The sequence below is a fragment of the Eschrichtius robustus genome, chromosome 10 (assembly GCF_028021215.1).
Source record: "Eschrichtius robustus isolate mEscRob2 chromosome 10, mEscRob2.pri, whole genome shotgun sequence".
NCBI classification, from domain to species: Eukaryota; Metazoa; Chordata; class Mammalia; order Artiodactyla; family Eschrichtiidae; genus Eschrichtius; species Eschrichtius robustus.
Genome location: NC_090833.1, coordinates 65,808,672 through 65,835,164, shown reverse-complemented (window position 1 = coordinate 65,835,164; position 26,493 = coordinate 65,808,672).

Sequence of the window (26,493 nt, the reverse complement as noted above, 5' to 3'; positions counted from 1 at the left end):
AAAAAGAGATACACGTGAACTTATTTACAAAACAGTAGCAGACTTACAGATATCAAAAACAAACTTATGGGTACCAAAGGAGAAACGTGCAATGGGGGAGGGATAAATCAGGAGCTTGGGATGAACATACACACACTATATAAGACAACCAGTAAGGACCTACTGTCTAGAACAGGGAACTCTACTCAATACTCTGTGATAACCTATATGAGAAAAAAACTAAAAAAGAATATATGCATGTGTGTAACTGAATCACTTTGCTGTATACCCGAAACTAACACATTGTAAATCAGCTATACTCCACTAAAATTAAAATTTAAAAAATTGATAGAATCTAGATGCAGTCATTTTTGTCTCAGCTGCAATGATGGCTCATCTACAACCAAAAAAAGGCAAAACCTGTGGCTATATTGAATGCCTTGTTTCTTTGATTGAATTGACCCTTCTTTAAAGTGCTTATTGAATTTACTGGCCAACTTAATTAAAAGTGTTAAAAGAGTACAGCTTCTCCTGTGGAAGAATTGTGCCCATGCCTCTCCTGTGACTGCCCTTAAGTGACATGTATATAACGCATGGAGCTGGGCTGGAGGTCAAGCAAGTTAAAAATAATTCTTTCCTAAGGTATAAACTTGTCCCCTCAAGTGACCCCTGGGCACCTCAAAGCTCTCTGACAGTGGCCACAAATAGAGAGTAAAGAGGGGAATTTAGGGAGTTTTAGACAAAGCTGGGAGGCTGCCTGTTTCATGTTGAACTGTTCAGACCCAAAATGTGCATCATAGGCAAGAACTAGAAATTGGGCCTAAGAAACAACGGATACACTACCAAATGTAAAATAGATAGCTAGTGGGAAGCAGCCGCATAGCACAGGGAGATCAGCTCGGTGCTTTGTGACCACCTAGACGGGTGGGATAGGGAGGGTGGGAGGGAGGGAGATGCAGGAGGGAGGAGATATGGGAATGTGTGTATATGTGTAGCTGATTCACTTTGTTATAAAGCAGAAACTAACACACCATTGTGAAGCAATTATACTTCAATAAAGATGTTTAAAAAAAAAAAGAAACAACGGGAACCACTTTCAGTCAATTAAACCCAGAAATAAGCAGAGATTTATTTTTTTAAATTAGAGTCAGAAGTTAAGCTTTAAGAAGGTACAATTCTGTCCCATGGAATTTGTTCCTTGTCTATTAAATAGTATTTAATAACAACTAATGTTCTTGAGCAGTATTTTGTACCAGACTAGTGGCTAAACTTTTGTATACATTATGTCACTTACTTCTTACAACAAGCACATGAGATAGGTACTCTTACTATAATGTATCCTTCACAGAAGAAGGAATGGGGAGATTTTAAGGAATCTAGCAGGATTTGAACCTTTATCTGCCAGACTCCAGAAACCACACTCCTACCTAGTTCTATGCTGCATCAGTATTTATTACATGGCTGCCACGAACAAGACACTTCTCACGTGTTTACAACTACACGAGCCATCCAAGAGGGCCTCAAAGGTGGCAGTCTTGGTTTTCGTCTTGGGCTACATGATGAAAAGTCATGAATCTCATTAACCCAGATGTATGAGACACAGACCCTAAATGAAGACATTCCTGCTGAGAATGGAGTAGAAGAATGACCTCTGGAGATCCTTTGGAAAAAAGGAAAAGAGGGTCTCAATCCGAGAAACCGAATGAGTACTTTAGGCTTGGAGATTAGGAGTTAGGAATGAGAGAGGGAAGGGCCTCAGGCAAAAACAATAAAACTCGATTTTAGTTTGACATGGTGGCAACTTGACTTAAAAGAGAAAGGAGGAGCTGGGAGAGAGATGGAAGGGATAGAGGGAAGATAGTGTTTCAGGTTTTTTTTTTTTTGGTTTTTTTTTAAGACATTCCCTCAAGTCTGCTACAGTTAAAAGTGAAGGGATAGAGGGGGTCAGATAGAAACAAAGTGCAGAGGGAGAATTGAAGGGAGCTGGGAGAACAGAAGGTAAAAGATCACAGGATAGGTAAGAAGAAAGCCAGAGGTAGCACAAAGCCCCAGGGAAGAAGCGTGGCAGTGGAGGCGAGTTTAATCAGCTTCGCCTAAGGCAGCCGCAGTTAAACAAAGGATGCCGGGCGGAGGAGAGCGGCAGTGCTGGAAAGGCGAGGGTCAACAGTGGTTTCGGCGACAGCTATTTGGGGGCAAAGGGACAAAGGTGGGGAGGCAATGGGAGGAGCCCAGTTGCAAGAATGAAGTAACGAAGATCAACCAGGAAAATGATGAAGGGACAGAGGCAGGAGAGCTGCCATATCCCGAAGGGGTATTCAGGGGCTGCAGGTTGCTAGCTGCTGGCGGGGAGGGGGACGGGTAAGGCATAAATGACCGCGAGAGGCAGGGGAAAGTTTGGGGCAATCATAAAGTGAATATTTAGATGTGTCTAGGAAAACTGAAGTTCACCGTGGCTATAAATCGAACAAACTTGCCCCAGGCATGTACCGCTTTGTTACATCTGGCTAGCTTAGTGCTGACCACAGAGACACCTGATCTGGCCGTTAAAGCGGCTGAAAACACCAGCCCATTTCTGCCATGACCTGTCTTTGAGTTTGCTTTCTGAGGGAGGAAGCAGGGGGCTGGGAGGAGGCACCCGAGGGACAGGTGTGGATGAAAGTAAAAAAATAAATGCTACAAGAAATGGCTCTTTTAAAAAAGGGGGGGAGGGGCGGGGGGAAAGATTGTCTTTTTTTTCAGAGGAGAGAGCCCAGTGAACTTCATTTCGGAGCAGAGTGGAATCAAGGGGAGGGTGTGGGTTCTGGGTCAGACAGGCCAGGGGTTGAAACCTGGTCCTGCCACTTTTGAATTGAATCTGGTCAAGGTGTGCCCTTTCCTGGGCCTCATCTGTAGAAAAGCAACCGCTGAGAGGGCATCATGGATAGATGCTGTGCAGAGAGAAAGCATCTGGAGATGGGCTGGCCAGTCAGCTGTAGGAGTGACAGGAGGGCACGGGGGCAGAACAGTCTGGAAGGATCCAGAGAGGGAACTTCCTAGAGTCAGATTTTGTTACATTGCTGAGTAATGAGAAATCTAATTCCAGAGCCACCCTTCTATCAATATGACTGTTGGGCTGCACCCAACAGGCCTAAAGCCCTATACTCGCCCAGCTTCAAGACTGAATTCTGAGAATTTATGTAAGCACTATGAAACTGAGCTGGACCCTGTGGGGCTCCTGGGCACAGAAACCTTTCTGTGTCCCCTGTTTGTTGTACGTAGGGAATAGGCGTCAGCCTCCGTGACCTTCCCTGAGTTCCAAAGGGCAGGTTCAAACAGTTGCTAATCAGGGAAGGAAGGGGATGCAGAGACAGGGAGGAACAGCCAAGAAACAATAGTGCAGCCTTGGGGCAGGATCCTGGTTCCACCTCCAGGGATACACATAACAATATCTTTGAGCTCTTCTGCAGAACTAAAACCCCAACAAGTGCAAGATGTTAACTACCTGATGAAGCATTCTTCATTCCAGAGAGAAGGTCACAGTTTGATAACCTTGAGAACCACAGAAGCTCATCAGGAGACCACCTGAGGCCAGATTAAAGGAATGCAGGCCCTGCACACACCTTGATCCTTATCAGCAACTCCGCCCTTGAACCATTGCTATAAAACTCCTCGCCAAATCCCCCCAGGTTGGGACACACAGTTTTGAGGGCATGAGCCTGCTGTGGCCCCCTTTGCCTGGCAAAGCAATAAGCTATTCTTTTCTACTTCACTCAAAATTCTGTCTCTGAACTTCGATTTGGCGCTGGTGCACAGAGGCCAAGTTTTTGGCATCATACTTAATTTTTTTTTTTAAGCCAATGAAACAGAGCTCATCCACGAACCAATCTTGGCAATGCCATTTGCAGGCAGAGACACCTCATATTTATAAGGTACACATAGACATATATGTATCTATATAGACACAGAGATCTCACAGTTTTCCTGCTAGAGTTTAAGAGGCCTCCTTTTTTTCCTTCACTAGTGGGGATTAGGTTAAAGTTCCTGAGAGCCCAGGTAGATCATTTACATCTTAAAGGCACAAGAAGAGAAATACCAATTCCTTCCAGAAAGTTAACTTCTCCTATGTGTAGAAAAACCAGTTTAAGAATGTCAAAAGAGTTCCATCTTGGACATTTTCAGAGATTTTTTTCCCCATTTCTAAATAGCCAATTCAGTTTAAACAAATGACAGTGAGAGACAATAATACATATTCACTCATATTCACATGCCTTACTTTCAGAGGAACAAGAATCAGCACTCAAGGTAACCTTTGCCTCGGCCCTTAGCTCAGCCTCTGGGGTCTTAATACAAAAAGCAACAGCCAGCCCACAGCTGTGGCCACTATCTCTGCAACGGCCTTAGGGGTTTCTAGGAGTCCTCTGCCCTCTCTCGGCAGCCCCCATCCCAGGGCCTCACAGACTAGTGGACATCCACGCTGGGATCTCCCCACAACTTCTGGGATCACCCCTGGAACTTCTGGGCCCCACATGCACATGGATGGCCACTCCAGGATCACCCCCTGCAACTTTCAGGCCTCACATGTTCATAGATGCCCCCCCAACTTCCCATCCCCCGTCCTCATTTCCTGACATCTCGGCGCTCACGGGAGTTCCCTCGGTCTCCTGGCTGCTCCGCCAATTGTTGGGCTGCACCCCACGGGCCTACAAGCCCTGTACTTGCCCAGCCTCAAGACTAAAGAAAGGTCCCAGAGTCGGCGACAGAGCCATCAATGATTTAATGGATGAGGGACTTACACGTCTGAAGCGAGGTCCTGGAGCCACACCTCACCGTGTGCCGCAGATAAGGGGCAGGACAGGACTGCAGGCTCCGGCCGCTCCCAGAGGGGAGGGGAGGCTATAGGGGGAATTGATGTCAGGTTGGCTCATCAGTTACCAGGGAAACCAGCAGAGGGGCACGCCCCTTACCATCACTTCGATAAGCTAACAGGTGGAGATGTTCTGCTCCAACGGTTAGAACAATCACTAGCTGGGGCCAGGGCAAGTATGTAGGAAGGTCCGTCCTGTGAGTAGGGTGTAGGTGAAGCAGGTGCTGGTCCAGCAGGGGATGTACAGAGAGCAAGAGAACAGCCATCTTGTGTGGCCTGACCATACAACAACCATGAAGGACAAATCACATCTAGTTTCAAAATAACAAGTGCCAAATTTAGGAGTCTGAGAGTTGGAGATTATGTGATAATAACATGACAATCTGTTTTTTAAAAAATAAGCTTATCATGGTATATTTATTAAATATTGGAATTCTATCTATCTATCTGTCTGTCTGTCTGTCTGTCTGTCTATCTATCTATCTGGCCATGCCTGGAGACTGTTTGCAAACTGAGAAATCCCAATTGCTACCTTTTAAACATGCAAGTTTGAGCTTATGAAGTGCAAGGAAAGTCAATTTTATAACTGCCTTAAGTGCCACATTCAGACTGTGAAAGCAGCCATTTAAAAAACCTGTAGGTAAATATTTGAAATATTCTAAAACTGACATTCTGAATGATATTCTGATACCACTTCAATAATGTCTTATAAAATTCAGAGGAAAAATAGAATTAAGTAAATTTGAACTTTCCCTTTTCCGAGGCAGTTAAAGGCCGTACTATTTGCATATTCTAATGTGGGATCACTGTAGCTCAAGGTACAACGCTTCAGAAGAAACTGTCCCTAGCAGGCCAACAGAGCAGGAGCCATTAACCTTCGGCCTTTCATCTGTATAAGACAAAAATCAAAGTCTCTTCTTTTCAAAGTGGCTTCTGAGTGACCGCTCAGCCCAGCCCATGCTTTCCAGAACTGTCTTTGGAAGCACAATTAAAAGGTTTAAAAAGCAGAAACACAAGCTCCATCCTATTTACACATTTAAAGTAAAGGTCACTCTCAGAAACTGGGCTTCCCAGATTTCTCCCCTTGAAATCCCTTAAGATATGTAATACCAACATAAAGGGAATCACAAATCCAGTTTTCAGAAAATGGCATTAAATATAGATTTAAACTTTGACCTTTAGTCCCAAGTGAGAGGACAAAAATTCTCTTTACAGTGAAGGGCATGTTGCTACTAAGCTTCAATGAGTAGGGGAGAACCTGCCTGGTAGTATGCAGGATTAAGAAGCACCAATCGATTTACCTCCAATGCAGGTGTGCTGCAAATCCACTGGGTCAAGATGTAGCGCGTGATTGGGCCAGGCTCATCTATATTCTAGAGTTTGTAGAAGTAGCTTCTGGGAAACAGGGGTCTTCTTGGCTTGGGGAATTGACGTTTCCACGGCAATATCTGAAATGCATTCAGAGTGAGCAGGAGTAAGAGATGGAATACACAGGGTCTCCCACTCCACATCAGGGTCATGAGCAATAGTGGGAAATCTGTGGGTAGCACAGTGACAGATTGGGCAAACGGGGAAATCATGGAGGCCCAGAGCATTCATATTTTTACATCCCTTATTACCCTGAGTGCTCTGCAGGTGCAGACCAGGGCCCCGGGCAGACGACCCACTCTGCAGCTCACCTCCCTGCAGCTCACCTCCCTGCTACATCCTTGACAAGTTGATATTGGGGCCCAGGTTGGGGGAGGGGGTAGATGATGGACAGTGGGAAATGGAGCTTATTGGAGAAAGGGACTATCTGTTATGTGCACACCCACAGCCAGAAGAAGAAATTCTCCCTGACTGTGGAATTTGCTAGAAAACTAGGGAAGTAAGGAAATAAACAGAAAAGAGCACTGGCCTGGGAGTCAGTCTGTTTTGCGCTTAACTAGCTGGAAGAGCTCATGATTACTCATTTGTTTGTCTCTGTCACTAGACAGTGACCTTTAGTACAAACCTGATCTTGCTGATTTTACCTTGGTGCCCAGCTCACACTTGGGTCCTCAGCAAATGTTTGTTGATTGGATAAATGAGGGAAAGAAGAAAATTATTTGTTGGGAGGGACCCAGTACTCATCCAGTCCAAATCCTTCACTTTAAAGATAAAGAAATGAAAGCCGGGAGAGGTGAAATAACTTGACTGAGGTCCCACTGCTTGTCGGTTGCAGGAACAGGAATAGCAGGAATGACGAGGATGACGATAATTCACAGAATCAAGTGCGTGAACTGTGTGACTGCTGGCGTTGCTGATTTCTTAGTTGGTTCTTCGCTTTGTACTCACTCCTTTATTTTCTCCTCTGCATCCAGGATTTGGAAGCCTGAAAACTACATTTCCCAGACTTCCTTGCCAGCTTGGGTTAGGTTCTGTCATGGGGAAGCACTCATAGCACCTTGGGAAGCGGGGACAAGGGAGAAGGCATTACATCCATATGCTAACTAGTTAACTGTCTGGTCCAGGTGATCGCCGGCCGCCGTACCTGGTTGGTGAGCGGCAGCACAGGCGGGTTTGTTGGGCTCCCGCGGCCTCTGCAAGGGCTCAGCCTCCTGCTTCCTCGCTGCGGCAGCGGCGGAGGCCCCAGCAGTAGGGCAGCAGTGGCCTCGTGACACAGCGCTTGCAGGCATGGGTAACCCCACCTGCTCTTTTGCTCCTGCTGTCTCAAAGGGTAGGGTCTTCCTGCAGTTCCTAACCTCTCTGGGTAACACCGCCTCCCTGCTTTTGCTCCAATAGCCCGTCCCAACCTCAGTAATCTCTGGTATCTCGTCTCCCCTGACAAACAACCCCAAGTGCTTCATTTGGATTCTCTCATTGAATTCTCATAGAAACATAGGAGATGTGAGCTCTTAGGACTATACTCCTGTTTTACAAAGGAGGAAACTGAGGTTGAGACACTAAGTGACTGGCCCACGATCCCATGGTGACGTGGTGGGACATAAACCAGGGCTATCTGATGCCTAAATCCATGTATTTAACTCTGCACCATCGAGAGCAACCCTGCTTCCCCCAGGGGACTATTTTATTGAGGTTGTTTAGGGGCTCAGCGATGGGGTCTTCCTCCCCTGTGCTGTGCAGGATTGATTTCGGTGGGCCCTCTTCTTTAGAATGCTCTTTCTCCAGGACCCTTGCTTTCTTACCTCTTAACTTGAGCCTGATGAAGTCATTTCCTCCATTAAAAGCTTTATAGGGATGGTATATCTTTTAGCAGCAGAGTAGCTAAGGGCATGGCGCTGTCGTTGGGAGAGCAGGGAGATTAAGTTGAGTGAGAGTTTGAGAGAAGAGGAAGGGGGTAGGATGAAGAGGCCCAGGGTGATTACACAGCAGACAGGCCCTTCTCTGACAGGCCAGCACTGAGGGCCTCGTCCCTGGCTGGGGATGGAGATGAACCGAGGACTGAGGACTGAAGGAGGGGTTCCTGTAAATGGCTTAGAACGGTGCCTGGCTTACCGTGAGCACTCAACAAATGTCAGCTTAAAAAAAGGCCACCAGGCATAAGGCACTGCAAGAGATACTAAGACAAATAAGAAAGCCAGGCCAGCCCTAGGCGACGTTCAACCAGGAGAGGCTGAGACACGTGGGAGGAAAGGGCTGTGAAGCCAGCACGGGCATGCTGTCAGGGTCCTGGGAAGGGGTGTGCGCAGGCTCTTAAAGCGGGGGAGGTATGAAGAGGTAGCAACGGCGGAGGGAAGTACCTTTTCCTTAGGAAAAGAAACTGTAATCAGAGGTATCGCCTGTTAAAAGTGTCAACTTTCAAGGCAATATTTATGCAGTTCTCCCATCTCCCTTCTAAATGTCTGAGGCGGTTTCTGTGGACCCACAATGCCATCAGGTACTGATCAGAGTTGAAGCGTCCTCTTCGGGAGATGAATTCAAGGACAAAATTGGCCTTTCCCACATCCTTTCCAATCATTCGTCTTTCCTCAAGCACTGCCCACCTCCCCCAAGACCCCCAACCCCCAGACCCCAGGACTCCATCACTATAGTGACCCAGTGGGGACAGAAATCCCCTCCCTTCCATCAAAGCCCATCTGTCCCCTTGGCTATTCTTTAGCCCCCTGCTATTGGACCAGATAGCTATTTCGATGAACTCACTTGCAGTAAGATGTCAGTGGCTTGTTCCAACTTAAAATGTTCTTCTCTCAAAGAGCATTTGTATTTTAACACTGTCCTTTAGCACTTCATTCAAAGGAGTGAGTAACGTGGAATTTCATATAACATATAACATAGAACTTGCATCAATTAAGAATGCATTGGGCTATAACAGAAAGCCATACTGCCCTGGCTTAAACAAGTAAAGGTGTTTACTTGTTCCAGGAAAACACAGACACACACACACACACATACACACACACATGCACAGAGTGTTGATTTGTCCAGGGTGAAGGGGAGCAGAACATGCCGCCCCAAAATATGCCACTTTGGCATGTGGATTATTTTGAGCTGAAGACAATCAAGATGTAGCAGACTCAGGGAAAACTTTTACCTCTCCCTTAACTACCTAAAAGAATTTAGATAGGGGCCTATACCAAAAAAAAAAAAAAAAAAAAAGCTATTACCAGTGATAACGTTTTTATCTGAAAGGCCTATTTGCATGGCACAGCAAATTTCTAATTGCCAAACATCTGCTCTTCTTACTGTCCTGTGAATCGCCCTCCCCCCGCCTTTGAAGCCACAGACCCCTATCCCATTCCTTAGCTTAGGATGGCACATAAGCTCAATTGCCTGATTTGTCCTTGAGTCTCACATCTTTGGCACTTCTGTACCTATGAAATTAAATTTGTTTTTCTCCTGTTAATCCGTTTTATGTCAATTTAATTATGAGACCAGCCAAAGAACCTAGAAGGGAAGAAGGGAGGATCTTCTGCCCCTAGAAGTGGCAGAGTATGGCAACTCTGTAATGTCACCACCTGCCTTCTCTCTTTCTGTGTCATCCCTATAGTTGCAGGATGCTGATGCTTCTTCAGGCATCACAACCACAAAGGAGCGAAAGCAAGAAGGCGGAAGGCAAAGGGACACAGAGCGGGACACAGGCGGCTACCCTCCCCAGGGATGCTGCCTGCATCTCATTGGTCAGAAGTGAGTCACACAGCCAGCCGCCAGCTGCAGGGGAGGCAGGAAGTGAGCTTTCGGTTTTTAATTATTTATAATGGTTGAGTGAAGTGACGCTGAAAACCCCAATTCAGGTTCTGTTAGTCAGTCGGAAAGGAGAACAAATGGGGAGTTGGCAATAGAAGTGTCTGCCACAAAGGAGGCACATGCTGAAGCTGGGGAGACTTAGGGGACATCTTGGCTCACCCACAGTCTGTGGAGAAGCTGCAGAGTCAAGTGCAGAGAAGTGAAGCGAGTCTGAGCAAAACTAGAACCCTCCCCTTCCGCTCACTCTACCCATTGCATAAAGTGTCCAGTGCTTACCTCTGACAGAGTTAGAATGGCTTCATTTTTTTACCACCCCTCCCCCCTTTTCTTAACCATTTCAACCATTTTTAAGTGTACCCGTCAGTGTCATTAAGTACATTGACAATGTTGTGCAACCATCACCACTATCCCAACCTTTACTTTTCATTGCTAATCTAATGTTGGTTTGTTCCGGCATGGGGGTTCAGAGATGGGGATTGGAAATAAAGGCAATGTAATTTTAACTGATCGAAAAATACAAAGTATTTTTACTTTTCAAAGTGGCTAACAGTTTAGTAACACATGTATTTTCTGCCTGGAAACATACGATTTCTTATCTGGATTATTTATCCCCTCCAATAAATGTTGCTACATGTAATTCTCTTGCACAGAGAGCCAGCATCAGGGCTATGAGCTGCTCCATCTTTTATTCAAGGGCATCAGTATCAATCCCCCTGTGTTCTTACTCAGAATCTACAAATAAATTATTTCCTTTGAATGTTCCCAGGGCCATTTTGTGATTTTGGACGGATGAACATTTCTCTGGATTTCTAAACCCTCCAAATTGGGCCATAACCAGAACAATGAGGAGACATTTGGGGCAGGTAAAGGCAGCCCCCAGCTCACAAACAATCTTCCACTCTTGGAAAAATTCCCACCGAGTCTCACAGGCAGAAAATCGAGTCCTGTAACTTCAGGAGACCGTGGAACTCTAGAGGGAGCCAACTGGTGCAATTTCCATCTCTTGAAACATTTAAAATGTATCTGATCAAAGGAGGAGAAAATTAACCACAGTGTAGGAAGCTGGCAGGGGGACGGACAAGATGACCTAATTTGCCTTTCCCATTACTAATTTCAGTAGGAGTCTTCTCTGGGAATTCCACACTGAAATTCCAAGGCAAGATCACCTCAATGGGATTCTGAAGGCTGCAAGCATGACAATCAGGACCTGTGATTTTTGAAGCTTCTGCTGTTGCATCCTTTGGGGTTTAGCATGGAACTAAATTCTCCTCAGATGGATACACTGGGCCCCATTCTTATCTACATAATAACTATGGAGAAATTTTCCCTTTGGGTTTCAAAGGGCGTGAGTTTGGTCTATCAAATTTGGGGCTGTGCAATGAATTCATTACTCGCTGAAATAAAAATCAACACAAATATGTCTTTGCCTTAAGAAAAAAAAAAGAAAAACCCACACCACTTAGTTACTTTACCAACCTCTGGATTCAATTAATTTTTAACATGGAAGTAAAGTTCCCTTTAATTTTTTTTCTCCTTTCAAGCCAGACATTTATTTTTAACAAGGGATGAAATCATCTGAGAACAAAATGGGACATCTGTTACTTTATATCTGTTTATTTTAAGTACTTAAATCTGAGTTTGATTTCACACAATTTTGACATTGTTGCTTCATTAATAATCCTTACGTAATTGTGACCTCGGAGTGCGCCCTGTGATTGCAGCATTCACTTACCATTAGGGCAGAGTCTGATAAGAAAGCCAGAATCGCCCTGGAATGGGCGAGGCTTCCATATTCAAAGCTGGTCCAAATGCTGACCTCAGCAACAGCAAGAAACCACCTCAAAAAGTGCAAGGAGAAGGCTTCTAATGGGGCCCAACATGGCAAGCGATGGTCTATGGTCTGCTGTCAAGGTTGGCACCATCCCATTTTGCAGGAGTTGTTGGATGGGCAAACTAGAGGCAGCATTTGTTGCAAGAGAAATAAAAGACTGAGCATGAAACGTGTGATTAACACATGCACACATGTGCAGAACACTGTGTTGGAGCATAGGTACCCTTCATGCCCGGGTCAGCCAATCTGCCTTTCAAGGGCACTGGGATGCTGGTGGAGCAATGGGGAGGCTGGGGCAGTGATGGGCAGAGATGGAAGCGTGAGGGCCTCACAAAGAGGCCACAGAGGGGTTGGCAAAAGGAATGGCCTGGTACCTATGACTGAGAAGCAAGGTACCAGGGGACCCAGAGACGGAGATTTGGAATAAGGGCAGTGGAATTTTTTTTTTTGTTTGAATTTTTGAATTTTATTTTATTTATTTTTTATACAGCAGGTTCTTATTAGTTATCTATTTTAGACATATTAGTGTATATATGTCAATCCCAGTCTCCCAATTCATCCCACCACCACCCCCACCACTTTCCCCCCTTGGTGTCCATACGTTTGTTCTCTACATCTGTGAAGGGCAGTGAAATTTTTTTGTTGGGGTAGGTCTGGGATGGTGAATCAAGCATTCCGCTTGGGACATGCTAGCTTTTACACGTCAAATTGGCAGTTGAATATCTGAGTCTGAAGTTCCTAAGAGAGGTCTGGCTTGGAGATAAAAATACAGCATTGTTGGCTAGTAGATGGTTTTTAAACCAAGACAATGAATGACGTTACCTAGATTTTGAATAAAAGTGGGTAAATGTTGTGCTGGCTAGAGGTTCTCCAGAGAAGAGAAAAAGATACCACATTTACTTCACAATATGTTTTTTTGGATTTTAAAAGTAAACTATAGACATGCTATTTCACCCCTAAAATCTTCAGGCTTCAAAAAATCAGGGTGTATTCCTACTTAAGTAAAATCCCAGGAAATGAATAAGGTGTGACTGGCCCATTCTACCAGCGAGGACACTACAGCTTGGAGAGGGTTAGTAAGCTATCCACAACCAGATAGCTAGAGACTTGTGGATCCAGGACCCAACCCCAAGTCTGACCAGCTCCATAGCTTTCCGTCTATCCCTCCTTAGCTGTATGCAGAGGCCTAGAGACCCATCGTCACGGAAGGCATATAATTCTTCTCCCTCTCTGAGCCATATCTTTATCTTGGCCTCTTATTCTTAGAGAATCATCCCCTCCTCTGAGCATTTGACCCCATGGTTCCCATTCTTTGCTGAGGTCAGAGAACTGTGCTCTCCTTTGGCCAGGCTGCAGTGGACCACTCCCTGAAGACATTAGGGGCCAGGAGGCATCTAGCTGCAGCCTTCACCCCAATTATCATAGGTTTGAAACGCCAACTTTCATTCAATCCTAGGCTGCCCACAGCATGCAAGGGATGGGGGCAGTGGCCTTTTCCCAGAGCTTGGCAAGGGAATGGTGATGGAATGAGGGTTCTGATGCAGTGACAGGATGGGGCAGGATGCCTCACCGTTTTGTCTTCTGTAGTCACATCAATGCCTCATCCTCCCAGGGCTGCACTCCACAGGAAAGCTTGGGTTTGTGCCCCTGGGGGCCCGGCCTCAGCTTCCTGCAAGTCATGGCTGGGCAGCTATGGGGAGGGGGCTGTTGGCTCAGGCACACTGCCTGTTGTACTCTCCCCAGAAAGAGTATTCTTAGCTCACTCCTACCATCACCCTTATTATAGAATTTAAATGTGGAGAGGCCTCTGCCATTCAAAGGAGCACGTATGGACACAAGGGCACACATGGGGGGGCTCCCCATCGCTCTCCAGCCCCTTACCCTGCATTATTTTTCTTCACATCATTTATCATCATCTGCTGCTAGAATTTAAGCTTCATGAAAGCATAGCCTTTACCAGTTTGGCTCCTGATTCACCTACAGCACCTACAAGAGTGCCTGACACATAGTAGGCATTTAATACACACTTACTGAATTAACAATTGAATCAATCAATCATATAGAGTAAAAATAGTTCATAACACACTTCTGTCTACCCACCTCCAACAAAACTCTAAAACACTTCCTTATCGCGCAAACCTTAATGACAAAAAGAATGATGAAAGAAAAAAGGGAAGGAAGGAAGGAAAGGAGGGAGGAAGGGAGGGAGGCAGGAAGAGAAATAGAGGTGAGAGTGAATACAGAGAACATCAGAGCACACTAAAGGGAGCCCCATTCAGAGCAAAATGGAGACCCAGGCTGGTTTCCAAGGCCTGGGGGTGGGGCACGTGAAGGTCGCATTACTCTAAAGCCAGGAAACCTCAAGGAACTGGAGCTTTCAATCAGCAACTTATTCCAGGCTGGCTTAGAGGTCTGGGGAGGACATTCAGATGCTCTGAAATACAGCGATAATCAAGAGAAAGAGGGAGTCTTAAATTGAGGATGGAGAGTAATATCGTCAGGTTAATGGAAGCACTAGCGATATCAAATGAAATTGCTCTACCACTTCTTCACGAGGCGGCACTGGGGAGCCTGCTCTTTGCATAAGTAGGGAGGGTCCTGGGATTTAGCGGGCGGGTGGAGGAGTTGGGGAATCAGTCATGCAGCACCCATTACAGTTCACGCGAGCCCAGCTCGCAGCTCCTCGGCACACCTGCCTCATATTTACCCAGGCTCACGCAGGAGCCCCACAGATTTGGGCAGGATTTCAAGGGAGCCCGGAGCCGGGGGAGCCTGCTTTAGTCCAATTAAATGAAGCAGTATCAGGTGGAAAGTAATTCTGAGTATTCACCATTACGGGGAGTTTTGTGTTTAAGCCCCTCTCTGGACCTTCTTTTAATGAAGAACTAAACTGCAGGGTCTGGAGGTGGGCAGGAGGAAGTGCTCCAACTCACAGAGCTGAATCTCCTCCCTCAGGGAAGGCAGACAAGGGCCTGCAAAGTTTCCGAAAGGCTGCATCTTCCAGCTCCCTCAAGCACTCCCACGTGGGCCCCGCGATACCTCTATGGATATGTCACTTCCATTTTGTAAAGATAATGGGAACCTCGCCAGGCCTGGGGGTCTAAGAACCTGTATCTAAATGATCATAGGTGGAGCCAACTCAGTGAAATCTTTGGGGGTCTTCTTTCCACTTCCTGCCTTCTTTCTTTTTTCCCCTGCGTCGGTCTTCCAAGGCAGTGGAAGCTGACGCAGTGAAACTGAGCTAATAGGGTTGCAGAGAATGAAGACTCTTACATAACGGTGTAAGGGAAGAGCAAGCCCACTGGTGTAGGTAATAAACGCAAGAGGAGGAGGGTGCGATTCACTTCACGTAGCACAGAGAGGACGAGTTGCTTTTAAACCGTTGAAAATACTGATTAGAGAAATATTATCAGTGGACATTTACAGAGCAGTAAAGTGAACCAAGCACTGTGCTACACCCAGGGGGCAGGCAGAGGAGGCGGGTAATACAGAGAAGCACAAACAGGGTCTGGGCCCTCCAAACGTCTCTAGATGGCAGCGCCCTGAAGATATCTGCAGAGCTAAAGAGACAAAGCAGAAATATGTGGAACGAAATAACAATGCGTAATTTTACCCTTCAAACAACATAGACCCTTATTTCAGGCCCTAATTCTTCCTTGCCTGCAACAGTCCTCTGGGCATATCTGAGTACGCTCTCCTGCTTACCACCCCCATGATGGGCCAGCAGTGGCCCCCGAGGGTAGCAAGAGCAGAACGGCACAGCTACAGGTGTGATGCTGGTCAAATTTATTTTCACCATGTGCCAGTGATTCTAAAAAGTGCCAATGACAAAATACTCCTCCTCCCACCCCCCAAAAGTCTTTTGTTGGTCTAAGTTAAATAATTGTTGCAGTTACTGTTGAGTTTTAGTTATATATATATATATATATATATATATATATATATATACACACATGTACACATACATATGCACATTTTTATTGCTTATCACTTAATATCATATTTTTCATGGAAGCTAATTCAGAAATTTTCATCCATGCAGCCTCTAATACAGGCAGACACACATTCATGTTCCTTTTGGGAGTAAATTCTTGGTTACGGAGCCTTTGAGTTCACACTGGGTGCTGTTTATGTGTTCAACTCCTGTCATAGAACATATCCCTCCATTTAAACAATAGAAGAAAAAAACAGCAACAGTACAAGATGGCAAAGATGAAACAACAAAATTCTGTTATTTTACGCGACCTCTTAGAGCTCTTGTTTTAAAAATTCAAGGCCATGAAACAGAGTGCAAACTGTGAGGTGTAATATTTTCTTTAATACACGTACGTTTTAGTGCACACATGAAGTATTTTGCTGACTCTGAATAATATCTTTAAAATTGAGATTTCCCTTTTTAAATTGCTAATTGCTAGTTTTAAAACTGAATGAGAAATAGAAATAATTACTGTTGAATACTACACGCTGATTCCTAAAAAATTGATGTTGTAGCATAGAGGAGAGGGTGATAAATAATGCCCTGCTCTTCATGTCAAATACACAAGGGACACCACGGCTCTCCAGAGATTCCAAAACTTGTCCTGGAAGGATAGGGCCTGAACTCACCACCTGGATGTCGCTTGGGTTGGTGGGGTTATCTCATTTTCATACACCAAGGCAATTCAGCTTCCCTTATCCCATATCTTCTCTACTTTTCTCCTTCTTGTTCCCCAGTATTTTCCACTCTGAACCCCTTTTAGTTCCCCTATCTCATATTCTCCTCAAAAGAATTCAGGAAAACAGAGTTGGCTATTTTTTTTCCTCTGAAGCCTGCCACTTGGTTTACTCTACTTCCACTCCCAGATTTCTTCTGGCCCTGCCTTAGTTCTTTGATATCTACAAAGGAAGCCTACCCAGGAAAGGGTGCCCTTGGAAAGAGTACAGATCGGTAGATTTGAAGTAACTGCCCTCCCCAAGCCCAAATTAGAAAACTGATCAAAACAATTGCTTAAGAAGCCCACTTATTAAAGGACTGAAAACTATGAATCATGATGAGGGGATTTATCAGAAGTATTAAAACAAGACATGTGGGACCGATTTCCAAAATAGGAAAGCATTATCTCCCTGGAAATAATCCAGGGAAAACAGAGAACTGGGAATTTCACTATTTTGCAAGAAAATGGAACAAATCTTAAGAGAGAAAGACAACAGGGCAATGAGAAGTTAACACAGAGTGTTTATGAAAAACCGAGCTTGCCAAACAAACTGGATATCTTCTAACATTTCAGCTTCAGGATTAGCAAATGAGGAGGCTTCGAAGCACTCCATAGATCTTCGTTTTTTTGTTTGTTTGTTTGCTATAAATTATTTTTGATTATATTTTATTTTAATTATATTTTTAAATTTTTATTTATTTTGGGGGGCTGCATTGGGTCTTCATTGCTGCACGCGGGCTTTCTCTAGTTGCGGCAAGCAGGCGCTACTCTTCATTGCGGTGCATGGGCTTCTCATTGCGGTGGGTTCTCTTGTGTGGAGCATGGGCTCTAGGTGTGCGGGCTTCAGTACTTGCAGCATGCGAGCTCAGTAGTTATGGCTCACGGGCTCAGTAGTTGTGGCTTGTGGGCTCTAGAGTGCAGGCTCAGTAGTTCTGGCCCACAGGCTCAGTAGTTGTGGCTCACGGGCTTAGTTGCTCTGTGGCATGTGGGATCTTCACGGACCAGGGATTGAACCCGTGCCTCCTGCATTGGCAGGTGGATTCCCAACCACTGTACCGCCAGGGAAGTCCCAGATCTTTGTTTTTGTGATGGACTTGACATGAAGACTAGAAAAGGGTTTGCAGTAACGGGAATTGGAAAGTGACTAAATGACTCAAAATAGGTGGCACTGCCTCAGACCTGGACAGGAAGTTTCCAGCAAAGTGCCAAAAGGATCTCTCTTTGGCCAGGGTTGTTTCACTGATGTTCTGGAAAGGGAATCAGCATCTTACTGGGTGGAGGAGTCCAGGCTTAAGAGCAATATGTGTGATAGAGACCAGGGAGGATTAGTACAGTCTGTGGTTAACACAAGTCAAGCTGTGCATACCCAGGCAGCCGGGAGTGTGGACTCACCGAGCTGACATGAAGTAGAGTCTTGGGCCGAGGGAGCGGGTCCTCAGAGCCCAGCTGGCAGACTGCCACCCTCTCAGCCACTGACAAAGAGAGGGGTGTGTTCGGAAGAGACTCCCAGGACTGAAGAGTCTGGCAAAAAGCTGGAGGTTTTTAAACAAGAAGGAGAAGCCTCAGGGAAACACAGGGGCCTTCTTCTTATGTCTGAAAGGCTGATGTGCAAAAGAGGGACTGTTATGGGTTGAATTGTGGCTCCCTCCTGCCCCATTCATATGTTGAAGCCCTAACCTCCCCACTCCCGCCTTTACCTCAGAATATGACCTTATTTGGAAACAGAGTTGTTGCAGACGTAATTAGTTAAAATGAGGTCATACTGGAGTAAGGAGGGTACCCAACCCAATATGACCGGTGACTTGATAAGAAGAGGAATTTTGGAGACAGACACGCACACAGGTGCGATGCCAGGTGAAGTGAAGGCAAAGATCTATAAGCTAAGGAATGCCAACGATTGCCAACGAACCACCAGAAGCTAGGAGAGTGGGATGGAGGAAATTCTGCCTCACAGCCCTCAGAAGGAACCAACCCTGACAACCCTTTGATTTCTGACCTCCAGACTCCAGAACTGTGAGATATCACCCAGGTTGTGGTACTTTGTTATGGCAGCCCCAAGAAGCTAACACCGGGGCTGAGGTCCTTTGGTGGTAGATGTGAATCTTGATGGGTGTGGTAGGCAGGCACTCAACACGAGGCAGTGGAAAGAAGACCTTTCTAACAATTCAGGCTGCCCAAGAGCAGGCTGAGCTGCCTTTGGTGCAGTGTGCTTTCTAGCTTTGAGGGTGCTTAAGCAGAGATGACCACCTGCTTGGGATACCGTAGGAGCAATTCCTGCCTTGGCAGCAATGTGGGGATGGATCACCTCTGAGGTTTCCTCCAGTTGCAAAAATTCTATGGTTCTGGGGCTTCCCTGGTGGCGCAGTGGTTGAGAGTCTGCCTGCCAATGCAGGGGACATGGGTTCGAGCCCTGGTCTGGGAAGATCCCACATGCCGCGGAGCAACTAAGCCCGTGAGCCACAACTACTGAGCCTGCGCGACTGGAGCCTGTGCCCCGCAACAAGAGAGGCCGCGACGGTGAGAGGCCCGCGCACCGCGATGAAGAGTGGCCCCTGCTTGCCGCAACTAGAGAAAGCCCTCGCACAGAAACGAAGACCCAACACACCCATAAATAAATTAATTACTTAATTAAAATTAATTTTAAAAAAATTCTATGGTTCTAATTCTAAAAGTATTCAATGACGACAAAAAATTAACTTAAAATTTAAAATTGGAAATTGTTCTCTTCTTAGAAAGGACAGAATCTGAAGAATCTTAAAATCAGAACCAGTATTCCACACGAGAAGAAGTACAGGTATTAACAAGGGAGATATTTTAAGAACACAATAGGCAGGAAGTACACGAAGAACAGTGATGCTGAAAGTAAAGGGGCACTGAATTACATTAAAAATGTGTTTATGTGATGTGCCTGCAAACCAGGGTGACTTCATCTGGGCATGAGCTGTAGGGGTTAAAAGCATGGAGTTGCAAGTCAGACAGGTTCCTCTCCTGCCACTCAAGAGCTTTGTGGCCTTGGCTTATCTGCTTAACTCTTCTGAGCAAGTTTCCTCAGCTGCAGAGTGGAACAATATCACCTGGCTCCCAGTGTCAGAAGAATGACTTGAGATAATCAATGAAAAGTGTGGGGCACACAGTAAGAATTCAATAAGGGATTACTATTTTTGTTATGAAATTATTGTCCCCAGCACCAAAACAGAAGGCTGATTACACACACACACACACACACACACACACACACACACACACACAGGGAAACAGGGATGACAAAAATCAAAGCTTTAAAGGAAATTTTTTGCTACATCCATGACTTAAAAAATGATCTTTCCGATTGAATGGGAATGTCTCACTCTTACTGATAATATATCTAAGTTAAATTATTGGGAATCATGCTTTGTTACCTCCTTCCACATACACTTCAAGTAGAATGGTAGACAAGATTTTAGGGGTGACCAGCTCATTTGAAAGTACACACTGAAGGCTGGCCCATGGTTGAGACCTTGGTCTGGTGTGTGGCCTTCTCTTACTCCTGGTTTTCTTGTCTGTAAACTGGAACCAGCCTCACCTACTTCCTCAGCGTGGGAGGACCAGATGGAGGCAGGCGGGGTTGAAGTATTAGGGAGGGGGGAGGGTCAGCATTGCATCCGTGTAGCTTTGGGATGGTGACTGTAGGCGCTCGCTCTGCCCCCGATGTAAACGCCCTAAATCCCAGAGGAAGCCAGGGCCTAGTTATCCTGACAGAGCCAGTCAAAAGGAGGCGTAACGCATGAAATTAAGGTAGATGAAGCTTTAAAGAAAGGGAAAACTTCTGTGCAGCAGGATCTTTTAGATAATGAAGTGGTCTCTAAGGAAGCCGGAAGAAGCCCTATGCTGGAAGAAACACCGAAAAGGCAGTAGCCCTGCCTACTGACACGTGCGCGATTCAGAGTACCACCGTCCTCTTAGTCTTCGCAGCTTTTCCCCAGTACGTTTTCTGATCTGAACCGCTCCTCTTTGGAGGCTCCGATCCATTCCTGGTGTCGTTTAAATGGGCCCGTGTTTGTAGTATCTGGCGATGGAATGGTGGTCTCCCTCCTAGGCCGCCCTCACTGCCTTCCTGCCGCCCCACTCCACGTTCATGGCAGGCCCTCACAGCAGCCCGGCTGACTCTTCTGCCTCCGTGTCAGCCTCCTCGTTAGGCATGCTCCGTAGCTGGCGGGTGTCAGAGCTGGCCGCCGCATCAGAATGCAGGGCATGCCTCGGGCTCCTGGGAAGCTGCACATTCCGCATGAAATATGAAGGCAACAGCCAGCCCAGGGGAGACCCAGGGTGAATTTAGTGGAATAGCAGCAAAGGTGGCTATCGGGGGAGGGGGCCCTGCAGGGTCAGGGAGAAGACGCGGGCACCCACAACATATTTTAAAGGCACCGTTTGGTGGTGGAGAGGGGAGGCATGCAGCGTGGGGACACCTGGTTAATGTATCATCTTGGCTGCTCCTGACACACACTCCCCCATTCATTCTTTCTGCATATGCTCACCGCGTACCCGTGATTATGGTGATGTGCCCTTTTGAGATAGGCAGCCGGCTCCCTCTCCCGCCGTGCTCATCACCGAGTCTTGAGTTTCTCTTTTGGGACAACCTGAAATCATAAGAGCAGTCCATGTGGATTTCGGCGGACCGGACAGTAGGAAGCATAATAAAAGTAATGATTGTCCACAGGCCCTGGGGAGCCTTGTCGCACAGCACCTGGGGCCTGCAGAGGTTAAGCGTGCTTAGTGAGCGGTGGCCTCAGACGGCTCCGAGGCCTGACACGGAAGCCCGCCTTCACCTTTCTCCCATACCTCCTGGCTTCCAGTCAAGCCTCCTTGCTGGGGCTTCAGGCAGCCATTCTGAGGTGAGGGGGGAAACCATCTGTTTCCACTATAAGCCCTAACACCCACCGTGCGTCTCGGACACACGAGAGAGCGTCGTTTGCTTGCCGCTTCCGCTAGACGCGCCCCCGCCGTAGTGTGGTCCGTGTGCTTGTCACTCTATCACGAAGCAGAGATGCTGGATTCTATACACCAAGGGATCGGCACATAGTAGCTACTCAATAAATACTGAATAACTTATATGAGGTGAGTCCTCCCTCCCACCCTATCACACATCCAAGCCACTAAGAAGCACAAATCTACTGGTCTCTCCACATACAAACATTCTGAGAAGCCATTTTTTCTCCCCTAAACTAAAACCACAGTGCCCATTACAGAACACTCCACCAGGGCACAGGGTTGAGTCCATTTCTGCTGCTGATTATAGAGCATCCCACCTTCTTCAGACCAGAGAGCAAATAATTATATATATACATACAGATATGTGTGTATATATAGTCCCCCTTTATATATATATATATATTCTGCCCTCCCCCTTAAAAAGAATACTTGGTTTTTAAGGTCTTCATGAGCTCCTCAGGAGAAACTGACAATTCAGCAGAAGCTGCATGACTCTTATCTCTGGAAACCTCCTGCAGCTGGATAAGCAGGGCAGATGCCACGAGCGGCAGGGTCGTCCTGCTTGCCCCTACCAATGATGGAAACCATCTGCATTCCTTGTCCGAATTTTCTGCAAGAAACCCCAAAGCCATGACGTCTGCTCAGAACCTAAGCCACTCTGGCTGGCGGTGCTGCCTGCCGCTCCCCTCTACCCTTCACGCTGAGGCTGCCCTGCCGGTTGGGGTGTGGAGAGGCCGCAGCACACGTGCCTTATGTGTGGGAACCTTTAGCACACAGAACGGTACTTGGTGACTTTCTGTTAGTTTTGCCAAGGAATTGGCTTCTTGGTGAAGAGAAAGGACCCTCTTTCTGTTCCGTTCCTGACAGAGCATAGCAGGAGGCAGCAGGGTTCCACTAAAACGCTGGCCTCGCAAGACTGTAAGCTCCCTGGGGGCAGGGAGCGCTCGTGCTCACTGGTGGGTCCCCAGTGGCTAGAACAGTGCTTAGCACAGAGCTGGTGCTCCGCCAACCTTTTGGTTGACTTTGGCAAAATATAGTACCTTATCCTCTAGCCAGTGATAAGTTCGGGGCTGGGTCAATTAGTCTTCCCTGGCTTTGATATACAGAGGTTGAGAGACAGAATTTCTCTCTCTGCCGAACTGCTAAGGTGAGAGTAGGAAGTTAATCACAAAGAGAAGAGGATGAGGCTATCAGACAAAATGAAGAGATGGTGAGTGAGAGAGAAGGGGAGAGAGGGGGAGGAAGGGGGGGGGAGAGAGAGAGAGAGAGAGAGAGAGAGAGAGAGAGAGAATGAGCAAATGAGTTAGTCCTAACAACATAATATGACTGTTTATTCAGCCCCAGCTGAAGATCTAACCCAGAATGTCTCAATTATATGAATGCCTTAAGTTAGTTATTTGCTTAAGGTCATATTAGAAGAGGGTTTCTATCACTTAAAACCCAAAGTGGTCTGACTAATACACTTGTTTCGTATTATATCTCCTTTCAAAGCTATTCATTTACTCCGTTCTAACAGCTGACTCTCTCTTTACATCTTATGCATGTGGATCTTCTAAATGTCCACTTTCACAGAGCGGTCATCTTGCCCATCTCTTTTGCTTTGCCTGAAGCAGAACAGTGTTTCAGCCACGCCTCTCAGGGCAGATGGATCTTTCCCATAGACAGAGGGAATTCTTCAAATTCCCTGGATAACAGATGTAACAGTTCCCACCGGTGACAGATCCTCAAGTCCCCAGTGCAAACAGCACCCCCTCGGCAGCACCCACTAACTGTGTTGTGGACCTCGGCAAGGACGCCCTGCTCTGTGCTCACCTCTGCTGGGACAGCACTCAATTATTTGTAGCTTATTCCACAGGAATGGGGTTTGTCTCCTCAGCTAGACTAGAGATGGGCGGTTTTCAAAGAACAAAGGAGCGAACCAGATCCACGTTCCTTGGACATTTACAGTGAGATGAACCCCGTCCCCGGCACTGCACATCCCTGTGAGATAACTTTCCTCGTCCACAGTCGCGGACACAGGCTCAGGGTGGCTCAGCTGCCGCTTGCCCGTGGACTGAGGTGCTAAGTGACAGAGCAGATCTGTCTGATCTGAGCATCCATGCTTTCTCTCCCTCCACTAAGTTGCCTCTGGGGCCATGTTTTGATAGGTTTTGCACAATCCAGACCACTCAGTACCATGCCGGCCACGCTGTAAGGCCAACGACGACAGCACTGTGTTTATCGCCGTCTCATACTAACCTAATGAGGAGGGAATGTTACAGACCACCCCCTCCATGGTGTGAGAGAATTGCTTGACATGGAGATGCACAGAAACAAGAAGATGTCTGGAGTCCAATTTCCTTCCTCTGTGGCCCACCCAGCCTCTGGGGTTGAGAGCTCGGCCCGGGAAAGCGTTCTGTTCCCAAACAGGCAGGGATGCCTCTGGCTGGGTGTCAGCCGCGGACCCACCTTATTTTTGTTCTGCAGGTGTTGGAAAGAGGACGCAGCCATCCCCAGCCAACAGGGAAGGGTGGGAAGAGTGTGTACATGTGTGTATGTGTGGTCCGTGGAGCGAGGGCCGGGTAGGGGCCAGTCTGCAAAACAACATTAAGAAACCGAAACATTTTCCACCGAGAAACAGAATTACTGCCCATGGAATTCTTACCCAGCCTGAGAAGCAAGTAGCCCCTCCTTTTCATTAGTTAAACAAAGAGGGTTATTTTTCAAATGAAAACTTTCAGTGTGGAAAACAGTCTAATTCCCGAGGCTTTTTGAGAAGCGAGGTTCTCAGTGCTCGAATAAACACGTCTATGTGGATGAGCAGCTACAATGTGCGGTGCGGGTACCCCGATCCAGCGAAGGGGCAGGCCTGGCCGGTGGGGGCCCCGGGCCCCTGCTTCAGGCCTCTCGAAATAACCCCAGGTAGAAAGGCCAGAAGAAGGCACGAACCATGACTTGGGAAGATTAGACTGTTCTGCTAGGGGAAAAATTAGGTGAAAGTAAAAGTATTTTCTATGTCCATTAAATGATCCTCTTTTTTCCTCCAGCTTAATGAACTCCCTCCAGTTAGAAGATACTCTGCGGACTCAAGCCCTGCTTAGTTCCACGGGGCATGCCCAACTTTTTTGAACTTCCAATTTCTCTCAAACACAGCTTCTATTCACAGACCCAAGTGGTGGCATCATGGCTTTCTCTCGCAGTGTTCTCTTCGTGAAAGCTCCTGGGTACTTGCAATTGTTTGCATTGGTACCTGCAGACAGGTACCAATATAGAGGCAGATCGCCAGGGTTCAAATTCCAGCTCCGTCACTTAAGAGTAGCATGCGCGTACTCCCGCAGGGCTTTAGCTTGCCCATCTGCAAAGGGGGATAGCACGGTACCCACGTCACAGAATTATCAGGAAGCCTACATGATGTTTGTAATGTGCCTTAGCACAGTTTCTGGACAAAAGAAGACCTCCCTGCAATTGTGACAAAGCTTATAATATTAGAGGGACGTGGCATATGGTCATAGGCCCAAGGTTTTTAAAGTAATAAATATTGTTCTTTGAGGTTCCTACTTTTCTCATCTCACTTGTGGAAAGCATGTTGTTCAAAAAAATAAAAGCAAGCACAAAACAGCCTCTCTTCACATTGGAGCTTCCTTCTCCACTCAGTCCGTGAATGTTTTGGGGAGAGCTCTATTTAACTTGGCCGGCCCCTGGTTTTGCAGTGAGTAATATATTGGGCTTAATTTCAAACTCCACACAGCCAAGATCACTGGATACCTGAGCTTCTTCCCCAAGCTGAGTTGATACAGCTGCTCTGCCCCTGGTCACTGGTGAGTTGTCCCTGTGGGTTCCAAAGGGTCAGTGTCAAGGTGCATGGGCCAGCGCCACACTCAGGGACAAGGGCTTCCACAGAGAGGTTCCTGAGGGAGACAAGACCCAAAAGCCCGGAGGACGAGTGACACAAGGCTGAGACAGGAAGAGGATGGCCGGAGATGGCAGAGAGAGGCGGCTCGATGCAGGCGGCGGGGAGGGCAGGGCTCCTTGGAGCATCTTTGCTCCTGTGAAGGGAGCATGGGAGGTGAGAAGAAAACATTCTGAGTATGAAGTTACCACGGTGGTAAAAGAAGGGTGTGAACCCCTTCCAAATCGGGATTTCTGAGACCAATTAGTGCAAATGATGGACACTTGCTTTAAAAAGGGTTGAGTGGAGCTTTCTTTTAAACACAGATTTCATTTCAAACTAAATTTCCTTTAGACATTTTTTCCCTGGGACCTTAGCTCTGGCCTGCCCGTGTGCAGCCGCTACAGAACGCGTTCTGTGAGACAACGATGCCCGTGGACGGAGCGGAGTGTTAATTTGGAGGCCAGTCTAACCTCAATGACAGGCAGGCTGGTAAACAGACTGAAGAAGCTAATGACTATTTAGTGCTCTCTTTCGAGGTTAGCAAACGCGTCTTTGGCTTCTAAGGTGGCAACACCCTTACATTAAAAGGTTTGGACTGATGGACCTCATAAAAGCCCCTTCCCAAGTCTGTTGGGAAACACAAGCATTTCAAAAGTGAAAGATAATGTAGATGTGCTAAGAGCAATGTGATTATGAGTATACATTATAAATGATAATTACAATGAATCATATTAGCTTTCGTAGTCTCCCAACATTATAACCTCACACTGATAGATTCATATACCCCATGTGTTTTTGAAGAAAAATTTGTCTCAAACTATAAAATTTCCCCATTGATCTCTATCTCTTGAAGATAGGCATATGATGGGGAGTTGTGACGTTCTGTAAGTTCTAGACCTTCATAATCTACATGGCCCCTGAATGAGGTTCTCAAGGTCACTTCCATACTGTCACAATCCATTTACGCCCCTGCATGCCATCCATGGTAAACATTCCCAGACCCCTCCCTGCTTTCTAAATCAAGCTCCTTTTATTCTCTCCCATAATCCTTTCTTCTTTTGCCCTGACCACTAATCATGGTTTTTTAAATCATTTCTTTATATTTGTGGGACGTTTAGCTCCTCTTACAGATGTGAGCTCA